Source organism: Camelus dromedarius, chromosome 14 (genome assembly GCF_036321535.1).
Source record: "Camelus dromedarius isolate mCamDro1 chromosome 14, mCamDro1.pat, whole genome shotgun sequence".
NCBI classification, from domain to species: domain Eukaryota; kingdom Metazoa; phylum Chordata; class Mammalia; order Artiodactyla; family Camelidae; genus Camelus; species Camelus dromedarius.
Genome location: NC_087449.1, coordinates 18,570,392 through 18,583,665, shown reverse-complemented (window position 1 = coordinate 18,583,665; position 13,274 = coordinate 18,570,392). Strand labels below are relative to the sequence as shown.

Here is a 13,274-nt window from a genome sequence, read left to right as displayed (position 1 = left end):
TGCTCCCAGAAATGTATCATAATTTATAAGAGGGCTGTCTAGATTTAGTTTTGTTTTTCTGGGAATTAGCAGAGACAGAGAAGATAGCTGTTAGTTAAAAAATGCCACAGGGAATATGGATGATGGCGTTTTAAATTATTATCATTCTTACATTATAAATTGTGGATTCTTTTGTTTATCTTTTGATAAACAAAAATTTATTCTTGGGAGAGTAAGGATCTTTTCCAGTGAATAAGAGGAGAAAAATGGTAAATTGAGACTATCTATTTAGAGAATTTCTCTTCTGTTGTGCCATCCTCCAAGAGTGTTTATTTTTGTTGTTTTCAACTCTGTGATGTTGCCTTGCCTCTTTTTTTTTTTTTTTTTTTTTTTTTAAAGATTGTGCTGTTAAAGAAAGAAGAGGGTAGACGAAACAGAATTGTTGCAGGATAAGCATTCTTATTTGGTCACAAAAATCTCAAAATGATGAAATCAGTATTAATTGAATATTTATAAAAGCACACAATTATATTTTTCAGGTTCTTATGCTCAGGGACTTTAATCAGTTAAATTTCAAGTGTGGGGAATATAGATGGCAGAATAGCACAAGGATTCAGGAGCAGCATAAATGTGAATTTTGTTGCTCACTCTCTCTCATTTCGAGTTTGCAAACTTCTGGGTTCTTGGGTCCTGAATTGCTGTTTCAGGCTTGATTTGAGTCCTCCCAAATGTTGTATATATTTCAGCACCACTTTTTGACTGATTGATATAAAAACTAATGATCTGCTTCAGAAAAAGTTAATTTCATGAACTTCTGTGGCTGATTATCTCTAATCTAATAGTTTTATGGAATGATAAATTTTATAATTTTTTTCTGATTATACAAAGTGGACATAACAAAAATCATTGGATATTTCAGATGGATTCCTGTCTTTAAGATTCTTCATGTTTCTACCAGAACTTTGCAAATTCAGACACAAGAGACATTGCTGTGCACTTGGAGAGATCTAGGTCCCAAAGCTGAGGTTGTATTTCCACTCCCCAAAACCAGACCAAACAATGAAACAGAAAATCAGTTGGAGAAGCTTCTTTAAACATTTTTCCTTTGAAAATAATGATATAAATTTAGTATTTGTTTCTTTTATTCCTTTTACCTCCCTGAAGGATGTCGCTGAGAGGTCCGTGTTGACTCTGATTCACCTGAGTCTTTGAGAGTGAGGTGAATGGTTAACTCTGGTGGACAAAGAAGAAATAGTTTATATTAGCTTCAAACATTGGGTGCCACAAACATTTGGCTTTAAATCTTGCAACTGCTTCTTCCTTTCAGTTAAGTAATGGTACCAATGTTTGCTTCTGTGGGAATCTTTTGATGAGAGTTCTGTGCTTCTGTTAGAAGTTTTGTGTTCGCTTAACTTCAGAAGTAATTCCCAAATAAGGTTTAATATGTGACGTATTTGACAAATAGAATAAAGCAGTAGAACTTTCTACCTTAATTGAATTAAAATAGTTCAGTTATATTTTAAACACTTCATTCTTTAACAAAATTGGACCATTTGATTTTTCACAATCACTGTTCAAATATCAAATTCACATTATGAGATGTGACTGAGTTGTATAAGAAAAGAGAGCTTTAATTTTTATTATATAGTGAGTTTTCTTTTCTTTAGGATTTACAAGATAGTTACTTTTTTCCCTCATAACTTCCTTAAATTTTTTTTAACTTCAGACAAAATAAAGCATATTTAGTATAAACATTAAATTTATGATGTAGCACTCTGCACAGAATATTGAAATGCTATTGTAGATTAAGAATCTGAAGTTCTTAATATCAAATTAGGGTTATTTGATTTCTTGGGGTGCTTTCAAGTCAGATATCCACTGCTGCTGTTGGTAGTGGGAAGGTTCTGGAAGCCTACCCACAGGGTGGTATAATTTGACAATGAATCCAAATACCATGTGAGGAAATTGACAATATTGGAGGAGAGGACAAAAACAAAGAGCAGTAGTTTTTGGTCTTTGTATAAGAATTGTGTCTTCAATATAACACTGGACCCCATCACCCCTACTAGATGAAATCCAGTAGACTCCCAACAAGAATGTTATTTGGCGATCAGATTTGTATCTTCAACTCCAGCTTTATGTCATGGATTTCCCAGTCCCTCATACCTCACAGTGAGAGTAATCTTTTTAGATGTATTCAGCCACTTTTGGAAGTTGAAATAATGAGCCCTGATACTAGAATTTCTATTGCTTCTAGAGAAAAATATAGAATTAATTTAACTCCAAGAGCCAAATTCTGCCTTTAACAGTCCCTAGAGGTCCCAGATTAAAAAGGAAAGTTCTTACAAATTCCAACACATTTAACCTGCCTCATAGATTTTTCTCAGTGGTTTCACCCCCAGCCCAGTGGTTTGTTTTAATATCCTGCTAAAATGTTAAGAAAGCAAAATAAAACAAAGCCATGGGGAGATGGAAAAGACTTCCCGAGCCTCTCCAAGGAGCAATGGAGAAATATTCAACAATTTTAAAACATTTTGAAATCTTCATAATAGCTCAGTGATGTATTGACTCACTCACAGTGACTTCCCTTTGCAGTAAATCTTGTGGGATAAAGTGAGAAAACTATAAAATGCATTTTAAGGCCTACTATGGTGTCCACTTAGTGATATGCAAAGCGCAAAAGCCAATCTGAGAAGGAATTATGAATTCAATTAAAATATACATTTTGTTCCAGGCAGTGTGGTATATGTTTCAGGGGACACAGCTAATGAAATGTTTTTCTTCTTCTCAGAGACCTCATAGTCCACTGGTGATGATGGAAGTGGGAGCTGGGCGGTGGCAATGATGGAAGTGAGTCGATATCTATTTATCAGGAGACAGGTAAGGTGAGTACTCCATAATTAAAATAAATCCAGTATGTGATGAGCAACGTTCATCATTTGCTTTATTCATTAACTCATATTAACTAAATATTTATCACAAGTACTATTAGATAGAGGGGCTGTTACTCTAACAACCTTCCCCTGAAGGGTTCTAGTGGAGAGGAAAGAAACAAGATCACATCCTGACCTTACAGTGTGATGACATACAGATGATAAACTGCAGAAGCACAGGTTTGAACACATGTGAAGGGAAGGACTAGGAGTAACAGGAAGCAAGGCTGGAATCACTGCTAGGGGTCAGAACATGCACAGCCTTTTGGACCTAAATCCAGTGGTGGGATGATACTGTGCAGCATTTCCACATCTGTCCCTCTTCTGCCCAAACCACGCCTTTTACGCTGTGATTCCTCCTACGTGCTACTAGTCTTGGAGCCTTTGAGAACTCCATTGCCCCCTGAAAACAGAGGACACAGGTGTACATGAACACATGTATAAGATTACTACTGTTTTTTTACATGGAAGAAATTCGATGATGTTCCTTCAGATTTCTTAAACCTGCTAAAAATCCAACTTAAGAAAGAAATACTCATGTACCTGGTGATGCAGAATCTTCAAGTTTTGGTATCTTTACAAGAATGATTTAAGACCGTCTTTTATACCCCTTCAAGCTACACTGAACTTTATGCAGGAAAAGGAAGACTCAAGGCACTGAAATAACTGCAGGTGAAACGTGCTCATTTGGAAGTCAAGGTCTATTGTAAGAAATTATGTGTGGAAATGAAGAATGCAGTGTTCAACCAATCTTCCTTTGGCAAGGGAAGGAGTTTTCTGTGGTAATGCTGACCTTCCAGAAGCAGAAGTAGAATGGTACAGGAAAGATGATGAAGAGCATAAATTGGCTGGAGTGCTGGCTATGATCTGAATGTTTGTGTCTTCCTAAAATTTATATGTTGGAATCTTAACCCCAAGTTGATGGTATTAAGAGGGAGGGCCTTCAGAAGGTGATTAGGTATGATGAGGAGCCCTCATGAAAGGGATTAATGTGGTTCTTAAAAGAGACGGCAGAGGACTAGCTCACTCACTCACCATGCGAGGACACAGCGAGAAGCAGGCGGTCTGCAACCTGCAAGAGGGAGTTCACCGGAACCCGACCGCGCTGGTACCCCGATCTTGGACTTCCCAGCCTCTAGAGCTGTAAGAAATAAATGCCTGTTGTTTATAACCTACCTAATTTGTGTTTTTTTTCTTAAAGCAGCCCAAATGGACAAAACAGTCCTGAAAAATAAAGGAGAGCAGAAGAAAAAGCAGTAACAGCAGGAAAGCCAGATTCCAAATTCCAGAGTTCTGGTTCCCTGTGTTAGAAATGTTCCCATGCTCTTGATAGGTGAGTGAATCAGTACAGGAATATGATGAACCAATCTTGAAAAACATGTAGGATATTAAATTTTTCACATCCTGACAGTCTGTGTCATTTGTTTTAAGTTTCCATGTTGCACCCAAAGACTACTTTGCCAATAAAGTTCTGAAAAAAACTTACAAAATAAAATCAGAGCCAGAAAAGGCAGGCCATTTTTTGCTTTGAAGGCCTAGAAATAGTTGACTATGATGAATACAGTACTGGTTGGAAAAAAGGAAGAATATTACAGTTAAAACAGTCAAGGAAAACAAAAACATAGGGTCCAGGCACTGTTAGAACAATTTACCAGAAAGGAAGTATGGAGAGATTATTATTATTATTTTTTAAAAATGAACTTCTTCAGTTTACTGATAGCATCCAGAAATCAAGAGTCACTGGATGAAGGTTCAGAATTCACATTAGCATCAGATTTTGAAACTTGGCACTTGTGATAAATATGGTTTCACATACTGTGCATTACTTACTGAAGAAGCCATAGAGGTGATGATAATTTTGAAAAAGGTGAGGAAGGGGGAAGAATAAGTATCAGAAAAGTGAAAGGAGGAAAAAGTTGGCCAATGCTGAAGTTGACCTCAATTGTAATTTTTTGTCTGTGTATCTTTCATATGTTTTTAGAAGAAAAGCCTGCTGAATGTGTGCAAGTACTCTGGAAGTAGCTAATATAAACACCAGTTTACAGATAACTGGAATCTAAGAAAGGTTTAATAACTTGCCTGAGTTCACACAGAGTGTAAATGTACTATCTTGGATTTTAAAAAAGTTCTCATAAGATTCTAAACATTTTAATCTTTCCATTGCACTAATTCCTTCTCAGATTTGATCTTTTACATGGACTGCTTTATTTTATTAGAACAAATGAAGAATGATATTAAGTAACAGTTATAACTTGTTGACCAGTTAATGTTAGAAAGACTATCTAACCATTGATTCCACTAAAACTGAAATAATCGCATTTGACCAACATTTTCCAGTATGGTGCTACTTAATTTAACAAATATTTATTGAATATCTACCATGTATAAAACACTGTGCTAGGATCTGAAGATATGGTGACAAAGATTCTTTCCTTGACTGAATTCTGAGCAGGCTCTTCTGACCTCTTTTTCAACTAGGTCTTGACTTTGTATTCTTCTTTTTTTAATTTATATTTTATTTTTATTTAGGTTTGTTTGTTTGTTTGTTTATTTATTTATTTATTTATTTATTTATTTATTTATTTATTTATTTATTTATTTATTTATTTATATGAGAGTACTGGGGCTTGAATCTCAGACCTTGTGCATGCTAAGCACACGCTCTACCACTGAGCTCTACCCTCCCACTTTGGCCTTGACTTTGGACTTCTGTGTTGGTCTCTGTATTTTCACATTTTAGCAAAAACATTGCTAAATCAGTTTAACTGGAATGCACTATCATTAATACTTGATCTTCCTCAATATCCAATTGGATCCTTCATCTTCCATAATCCCCCAGGTGATGTCTGATCACTCTCGCCTGCCTTTAGCAAGAATCGTGTCAGATCAGTTCAGCTGGAATCCCCTTATCCCTGATATTTCCTCTCGGTAATTTTCGACTTACTGACTCCCCTTACTCCCATGCACCTCATTCCTTTGCCATAAATTACCACTTTTCCTTGTTGCGTTCAGAGTTGAGTTCCATCCCTCTCCTTCCCTACAAAACTCTATTGCTGGGGTCCCTAGCCTTCTCATGATAGTTCTGAATAAATTCTGCCTTACTGTTCTTTAACAAGTGTCGTAAATAATTTTTCTTTAAAAATGCCAGGATATAAGACAAAATTTCCTGGTTCTAACAGAGATTACTATCCAGAAACAAACTTTAAATAACTGAAAAATGAAAGGAATGGGAAAGAAGTCAGGTTGCTGTAAAGGTCCTGTAAATGGCTCCTATCCAATCAGTCAAAATTTAGGGGGTGGGGAGGGAGGTGTAGTTTACAGAGTTGAGACGCCACCTTGGATGAAGAGAGATAGAATTTGGGCATGCAATTTGCTGAAGGCTATATTAAAATCACCTATTCCACCCAAAAGTTCTTAGCTATTTTAATTAAAGAGTCAAAGCTCTTTTAATAAAAGGTAATGTTGGAAAGGGTAATTTTTAAAATGGTTTATCAATTCCATTTCTGTATAAAACACACGGGAGAAACCTAGCCGATCAACACATAATTTACCACATGAAAAGGTACTTTTATTAGACGTCAAGTCCAAGAACGTACAAAAGTTTCTTTTGCCATGCCTACAGTAATTGTCTACGCGTTTCCGCTCAGCTCCTAAAAAAAAGGCCACCTATCCCCATTCTTTTCCTTCTGTCCCAGTTACAGTACAGTCACGGGGAGGAAGGAGGCTGGTGAAGACAACCCCCTAAGCAGTTTTCCACTGTCCCTTCTTTCTAATCAGAGACTCGTGGGTGTGAGAGGTCACACCACCCCCTCGCTGGATGAGAGAAGCGGCCCTTCACCGCAGCGGTCCAAGCGGCAAGTGGCGCCGGGTGACCTGCCGCCGACCTTGGAGAAGCTGCGGGGCGGGGGCGTTACCTGCCAGCTCCAGCGCCGTCCAGGGCTCCGATGCGAGGCCTCACGTCTATGGATGCGCCCACGGAAAACCCGAGCTCAGCTCTGTCTGTGAGCCAGACACTGCCCTAGCCTTGGTCTTCCTACTGCCCTTCCCAGCGGCGCCTCCAGCCGGCGCCTCGGCCGTTCCCGCCCTCGCTCCTGCGGAGCCGTCACCGCCCTGCCCCTCCCCCTCCCCGCCCCTCCCCGCCCCTCCCCGCCCCTCCCCTAATCCCCGCCGCCGCGACCACCGCCACCGCCGCCGCCGCCGCCGGAGCCCCGGGGAAGGGCACGTTTATCCTTCATAGGACACGTTGTCCCCTTCAGCTCAGGGGTTCTCTAATTGGGTGTGAGAGTTCATGAGTGCACAGAGCTTGTTAAACACCCCAGTTCCAAGGCCTCCTTCCAGAGAGTCTGATAGGGTCCAGGAGCTCCATTCCCACCAGCGTTCCAGAGGGTTCTGAGGTAGGCAGCCCGCGAGCCACGGTTTGGATAGATACTGCGCAGGACGGAAGGCAAAGGCGTTAACGTGGTCTTTGTTCCCTCAGCCTCCCAGGAGGGAACGCAGCGGCTTTCTCGAAGACCCTGCTTTTGAGGACGTTAAGCCCACCTCAGACCTTCGTGGAGGAGCCTTGGTCTTTGTCGTCTCCCTCGCCCCCCGCCCCCGCCCGTTCCTAGCCTTGCCGTCTGGGGTCTGCGTGGATTGTCTTGTAAGTGCTTCCTTGCTTTGATTCATGGGTTTTTCTTTTTCTTTTTTTTAGTCGCGATTTTTGTTGAATGCTGGTTACCCCAAAATCCCACCCAGACAACTCACTGAGGAGACGAAGCTGCTTTACCTTCACCGTGGTAAGGGGGAACACTGCCCTGACAGTGTCTTCGCGTCCCAGAGGGAGGGGGACTAAGGTGGGATTTTTGTGAGGGTTCTGAAGTCCAGTTTACGCCTGGACTCCCAGTACAGGGGCTTGATTAGAACTAGGTAAGGGTCGTAGTGTAATAGTTTAAAATTGGTGGATTTTGAGGTGATGGGTTCAGAGTCTGGGGGTGTAAACTGTCATTTATGTTTTTTATTGAAGAGTTTATGAATCTTTCATAAAATTCTTGGAATAAACAAAAAAATTATTTGCTGCTTTAATTTTCCTGGGCCAGAGTTTCCTGGGGTACTTAAGTTATATTGATGATGACAGTGGAATATTAATAAAGTCGTGTGACTGTAGACAGTAAGCTGTGTGGTGAAGATGGTTTCAGCTCTCACTACTTTAAAATAAAACTAATTTTAATTAAATATATTTTTCATTCACTTCTTTGTTGGTTTAATTTTACTGGCACAAATTAAAGCATATTTTTTTTTCCCCAGAAAAGTCTCAGATTTGTTATATTCCCTGGGTTATTTCATGCTTGAGGATGTTTGTTGCTGTTTTAATGTGGAAAGCGTTTTGGTGGAATATAAGTTTCTTAGGGCAAACTTTTTCTCAGAAATATAAAAAATTTTCCTAATATTTTCCTACATACACTTGGATATAGAAGTTAGAGAAAAATAATTTTTTAATAATAGGATTACATGGGGGGAGGGTTATAGCTCAATGGTAGAGCTCGTGCTTTGCATGCTTAATCCCCATTACCTCCATCAAAAAGTGATGATAATAAAAAATAAATAAACCTCATTACCCCTCCACCCAAAAGAACCATCATAGTATTGTTAACCAATGCATGGTTCTAGCACCTAGTAGATGCTCAATAAATATTTCATGAACAAATAAATAGATATAAAATCAAATTATTTTGTAAAAGATTATATCTATTGTTTTTATACTAAACATTTAAAATTTATGTTCATATTAAATTCACATAATTTTAAAGGAAGAAAGAGAAATAGATGAAATAGAAGGAACTGCTGAATTTAAGTGAATGTTTATCCGCAAAGAGATTTTATTTTGTAAAGAATACTTCTACGGTTACCAATAGAAGGTTATGAGAAAAGCAAAGTCTTTGGAGCCATTTTTCTCCCATGATGTATTTTTTAAATGTTATCTATTATTTCACTAAAATGATAAATGAGAATATTTGTGCTTTTATGTTTACTCCCATGCCTTCTTCCTCCTGCTGATTTCTTGGGTAAGTTGTCATTTTCATGTTTTCGAGCTTATGACACTTGAGTGCTGTTACGGAGCCACAAATCTTGCCATCAGTTGTTTCACCATAACTTCTCTATTGAATAAAATCTTTATGTTGATTCATCTCTTGGTTGGTTGGATTTCACTGTCAAGTAGCTATTCTGTCCAAAAAAGGCTCATAAGTTATGTGTTCCTGAGATCTTGCGTATGAGAAGATATTTATTACTTTTATATTTGAAGTACAGTTTGGCTTTCTATGAACTTCTTGGGTTACGTTCCTCCAGGTTCTGTTGACGCTGGGTTTCTTTTCTTCTGAAACATGCTCCATTATTTTTTAGCACTGAGTATCATGGAGCTGTCTGAGGCCAGCTTGATTTTTTTTTTTTTCTTTGTAGATGACGTGTTGTATTAGTCAGGGACCTCCAGAGAAACAACCAGTAGGATATATGTCTCATATGATTTTGGAGGCTACGTCCCAAGCTCTGCAGTTGGCAAGCTGGAGACCCAAGAGAGCTGATAGTGTAGTTTCAGTCCAAGCCTGAAGGCTTGAAAACCAGGAGAGGCAACTGGTGCCCATTCTAGTCTTCGGGCCAAAGACTGATGTCCCAGCTCAATCAGTTAGGCAGGTAAAGTTCCCATTAGTCAGTTTTTTATGGTATTCTCTTCATTTGATTAGATGAGGCCCAGCCACATTAGGGAGGGCCATCTGCTGTTCTTAGTCTACCAATTCAAATGTTAATCTCACCCATAAGCACTCTCACAGACACACCCAGAGTAATGTTTCACTAAAGGTTGGGCACCCTGTGGCCCAGGTAAGTTGACACATAAAATTAGCTATCACATGTGTTTTCTCCCTTGAGTGACTAAAGTATTCTTTCTTTGTCCTTAAAATTGACTAGGTTATATTAATTGTTCTGTGTCAATTTTACATAATTTCATAAATAGTCCCCAGAAGCTGTTACTACTTTTACTGCCCCCATTCCCACCTAATGATAGTCATCAAAAAGGAAAGATATGTAGGAAACTCTCTTTTCTCAGTATGAAAGACATATTACTATCTATTGAAATGAGAGATATGCCAAATGTGATCAGCATTTTATAATTCTGTCAGTTATTTAACAGATAGTGTCTACTATTCATTTGATAGATTCTTTGCAAGGACAACTCAGCGGTTAAGTCCCTGCTCTCAGGTGGCATCTATATTTATTGCACAATCCATGGTTAGCTGCTCACATTTCCATTTCTTGGCTATTAGATATGTCTAGTGTTCATTTCTCTGATTCATTATCTTTCCATGTATCGGAGTAATTTCCATGTTATTTCCTACCCCTTAGTGAAGGAGTCAGGATGCAGACTAGTGGACAGCCTTGCAGCTACCACAGGCATGTGACAATCCTAGGTACCAGTGTGAGACTTTGATGTGGAAATGAAAGAGGAGGAAAGAGTGGCTTAAAATGACAATCATTCAAATATTTCACATATTGGGGAGGGCAGAATGGGGATGGTTTGTCTCAGCTCCATGATGTCCCTCAGCTGGAATGCCTAGCATGGCTGGAGGCTGGAATGTTGAGAATGGCTTGCATTTGTGCTGCTTCATATGGCCTTTGTTCCACATTGCATTGCCTTTAGGGCCTCTCCACAGCTGCCCTCTCTCTAGTTACTTCTTACATATCAGTTTAGCGTCCAAGTTGCACAAAGCTGAAACTGCCAAACCTTCTTAAAGCCTAGGCTGAGGAGTCCTGGGTCATTTGTTGTATATTTCGTAAGTTAAAGTGGTTTTTCTTCAAATGGATTTAGTTTGTAAATGGTTTGGACTTCAAAAATGCAACTAAAAAGAATCACAAGGCCTTGTGTTGATTCTCCACCCACCCCTTCAGTTTTAGGCAATGAATACAAGAGTAACATTATAGCAGTTTTTCAGAAAGCTTGTGCCTATTTTCCATTGTTGATGTTAGACTCTCTAAAATGTTCATAGTTTGGAAATTCTTACGGGTGTAAATGTAAATCTTTTCTGAAACCAAAAAGTCATTTAAAAATCACTGTAAAAGGTACCTTAAGAAGAATACAATGTGGTGGTTAAAAGTGTAATTTCTAGCAGCTGACTTGATAAGTTCAAATCTAGCTCCACCTCTTACTGGCCATGTGACATGGAGCAAGTTACTTAGCCTCTCAGTGCCTCAAGTTCCTCAGATGCAAGAGGGGGATATTAATAGTCCTTCCCTTTTACAGTTGTTGTGAAGGTTAAATGAATGTATACATGTAAAGCCCTTACAATGCATACCTATACCAAATGCTCAATTCTAGTTATCAATATTATATAAAACTACCAATCCAATAGAATGCAACAAAATAAAAAAAGAAAAAGTGAAAACAGAGAAAAATGTTAGAAATATGGCCAGTGTGATAGTAATATGAAAACTCAATAAATGCATATTTATTAATCTTCACTATTAAGAAATAAATAATTAGATTGGATAAACATTACAAAATCCAGACACTTAATGTCTTTAAGAGCCAAATCTGAAATTAAACCACATGGAAAGATAGAAAATAAAGGAAGATTTAAAATATATATCAGGATAATTAAAATAGAAAAAGTTTGTTAAGCAAAATAATATGAAGTAGAAACTAAGGTAAAAAGCATAAACAGAGATGAAGATTACCACATAATAAATATAGTTAGAATTAATAAAAAGATATAAAAATTATGAACTTCTATGTACCCAACAATGTCTCAAAATATAAAATGACACAATTACAAAGTAACTTTGATAAATTCACGAAGATACTGGGAAATTTTTAACAAAACTTTATCAGAAATCGATAGATCAAGTAGATAATAAAAAAGTAATGGTCCTGAACAAAAGCAATACCTTGATCTGTACCCCCAAATAGAAGATATACATTCTTTTTAAGGATACATGAAACAGTTATAAACATTGGCATTAAGCACAGGTATTAGTTCTCAAAAGACGTCCCAATGAAGGTCAGAGCATGTCCTCTGAACACAGTACATTACATTATAAGTCAAGAATAGAAAATTATTTAGGTAGACTCCATAGATTTGTAAACTAAAACAGTACTACTACATAAGAGATAAATAGGAAATCACAATGAAAATAAATTTAGAATTGAATGACAGTGAAAGTTCTGCTCATTGAAGTGGTAAAAAAAGTAAGTTTCATTTATAACTCAATTTGAAAATAATTCAACATTTTAAGTATCAGCTCAAGAAGGCAAAAAGTATTGATGAAGGTAAGTAAAAAAATAAGAGAAATGAATGAATAGGAAACAAACAGAAGATCAACAAAGCAAGAGCTGGTTCTTTATTAAGGTTTAGACTGCACTTACAACATTTGGTATATGTGAAGTATTGTCTCATGACTCCTCTGTCTTAGACACAAGGAAAAGAGTTATATATTCAAAGAGGAGGATTTTAGATTTTTCAGTGAACTTTTGGTTTTTGTTACCATGTTGTCCAATCACATAGATACCTTCCTGTATTTACTTTCTAATGCTGCTTTACATTCTGAGATAGAAGAAAATATTTTCTCTTTTGAAATTCGCATGTTTCAGGAAGTGAATAAATGTCCTAATACATTGTCTCAAGTGTACTAGTCCCACTGCAAATTCAAAGCAAAATATTTAAGAGAAAATTAAATATAAATGTAAATATACATATGTAAGGCAAAATAGGTATACATTCTCCACAGAGAAGTTAAGTAGAAAGTATATGAGGCAAAAAAAAGTATATATGGCAAAAATCAAATTCCTACCCAGTGTGAGTTGAAGCATATATGGAATGTTTCAGACATATATACAAGAATTAGTGGGATGTACTTAATAAATTAAAAAAATTTTTTTCTAAAATTTCAGGGTTCAAGTTTTGTTTAGTTGTACCTTAATATTTGGAGCTACATCTGTTCTTTTTAGAGTCAAGTCTTTTGCATTATCCAGAATGATGCCATCTGTTTCATTGTTAGGTTACTAATGAGAACTGTCTGTATATAGGCTTATTTCATCTAGTTGATATGCTAATAAATTCTAGGGGGAAAATTGTATTTTATTGAATTAGTTACATTTATGTAACTGGAATTGCTGTCATTTTCTCCTCTATGAAACCTTAATTCCCTTGTTCAAATTGCTCAAAATAGGTCGCCACTGAACGCTGTAATAGGTAACCAAATGAGTTTTGCAGTCACAGAATATCCTGATGCCCTTGTTTAACGCAATAATTTTGGACTTTAAACCAGATGGGCTCATTATCTTCTCTGTTCAACATGCCTCATAGTTAAGGAAGAATTAGTATTGATCTAGAAAAA

General features: G+C 37.4%; 1 long non-coding RNA gene across 1 annotated transcript; it reads right to left on the bottom strand.

Annotated features, from left to right (window-relative positions):
- Positions 1-1,119: 1,119 nt before the first annotated feature.
- Positions 1,120-6,975, bottom strand: LOC135322819 (uncharacterized). The gene is made up of 3 exons (XR_010383723.1): positions 6,827-6,975; positions 3,948-4,053; positions 1,120-1,212 (listed from the first exon to the last, which is right to left on the bottom strand). It is a non-coding gene; the product is annotated as an uncharacterized LOC135322819 (long non-coding RNA).
- Between the last annotated feature and the right edge of the window lie 6,299 nt (positions 6,976-13,274).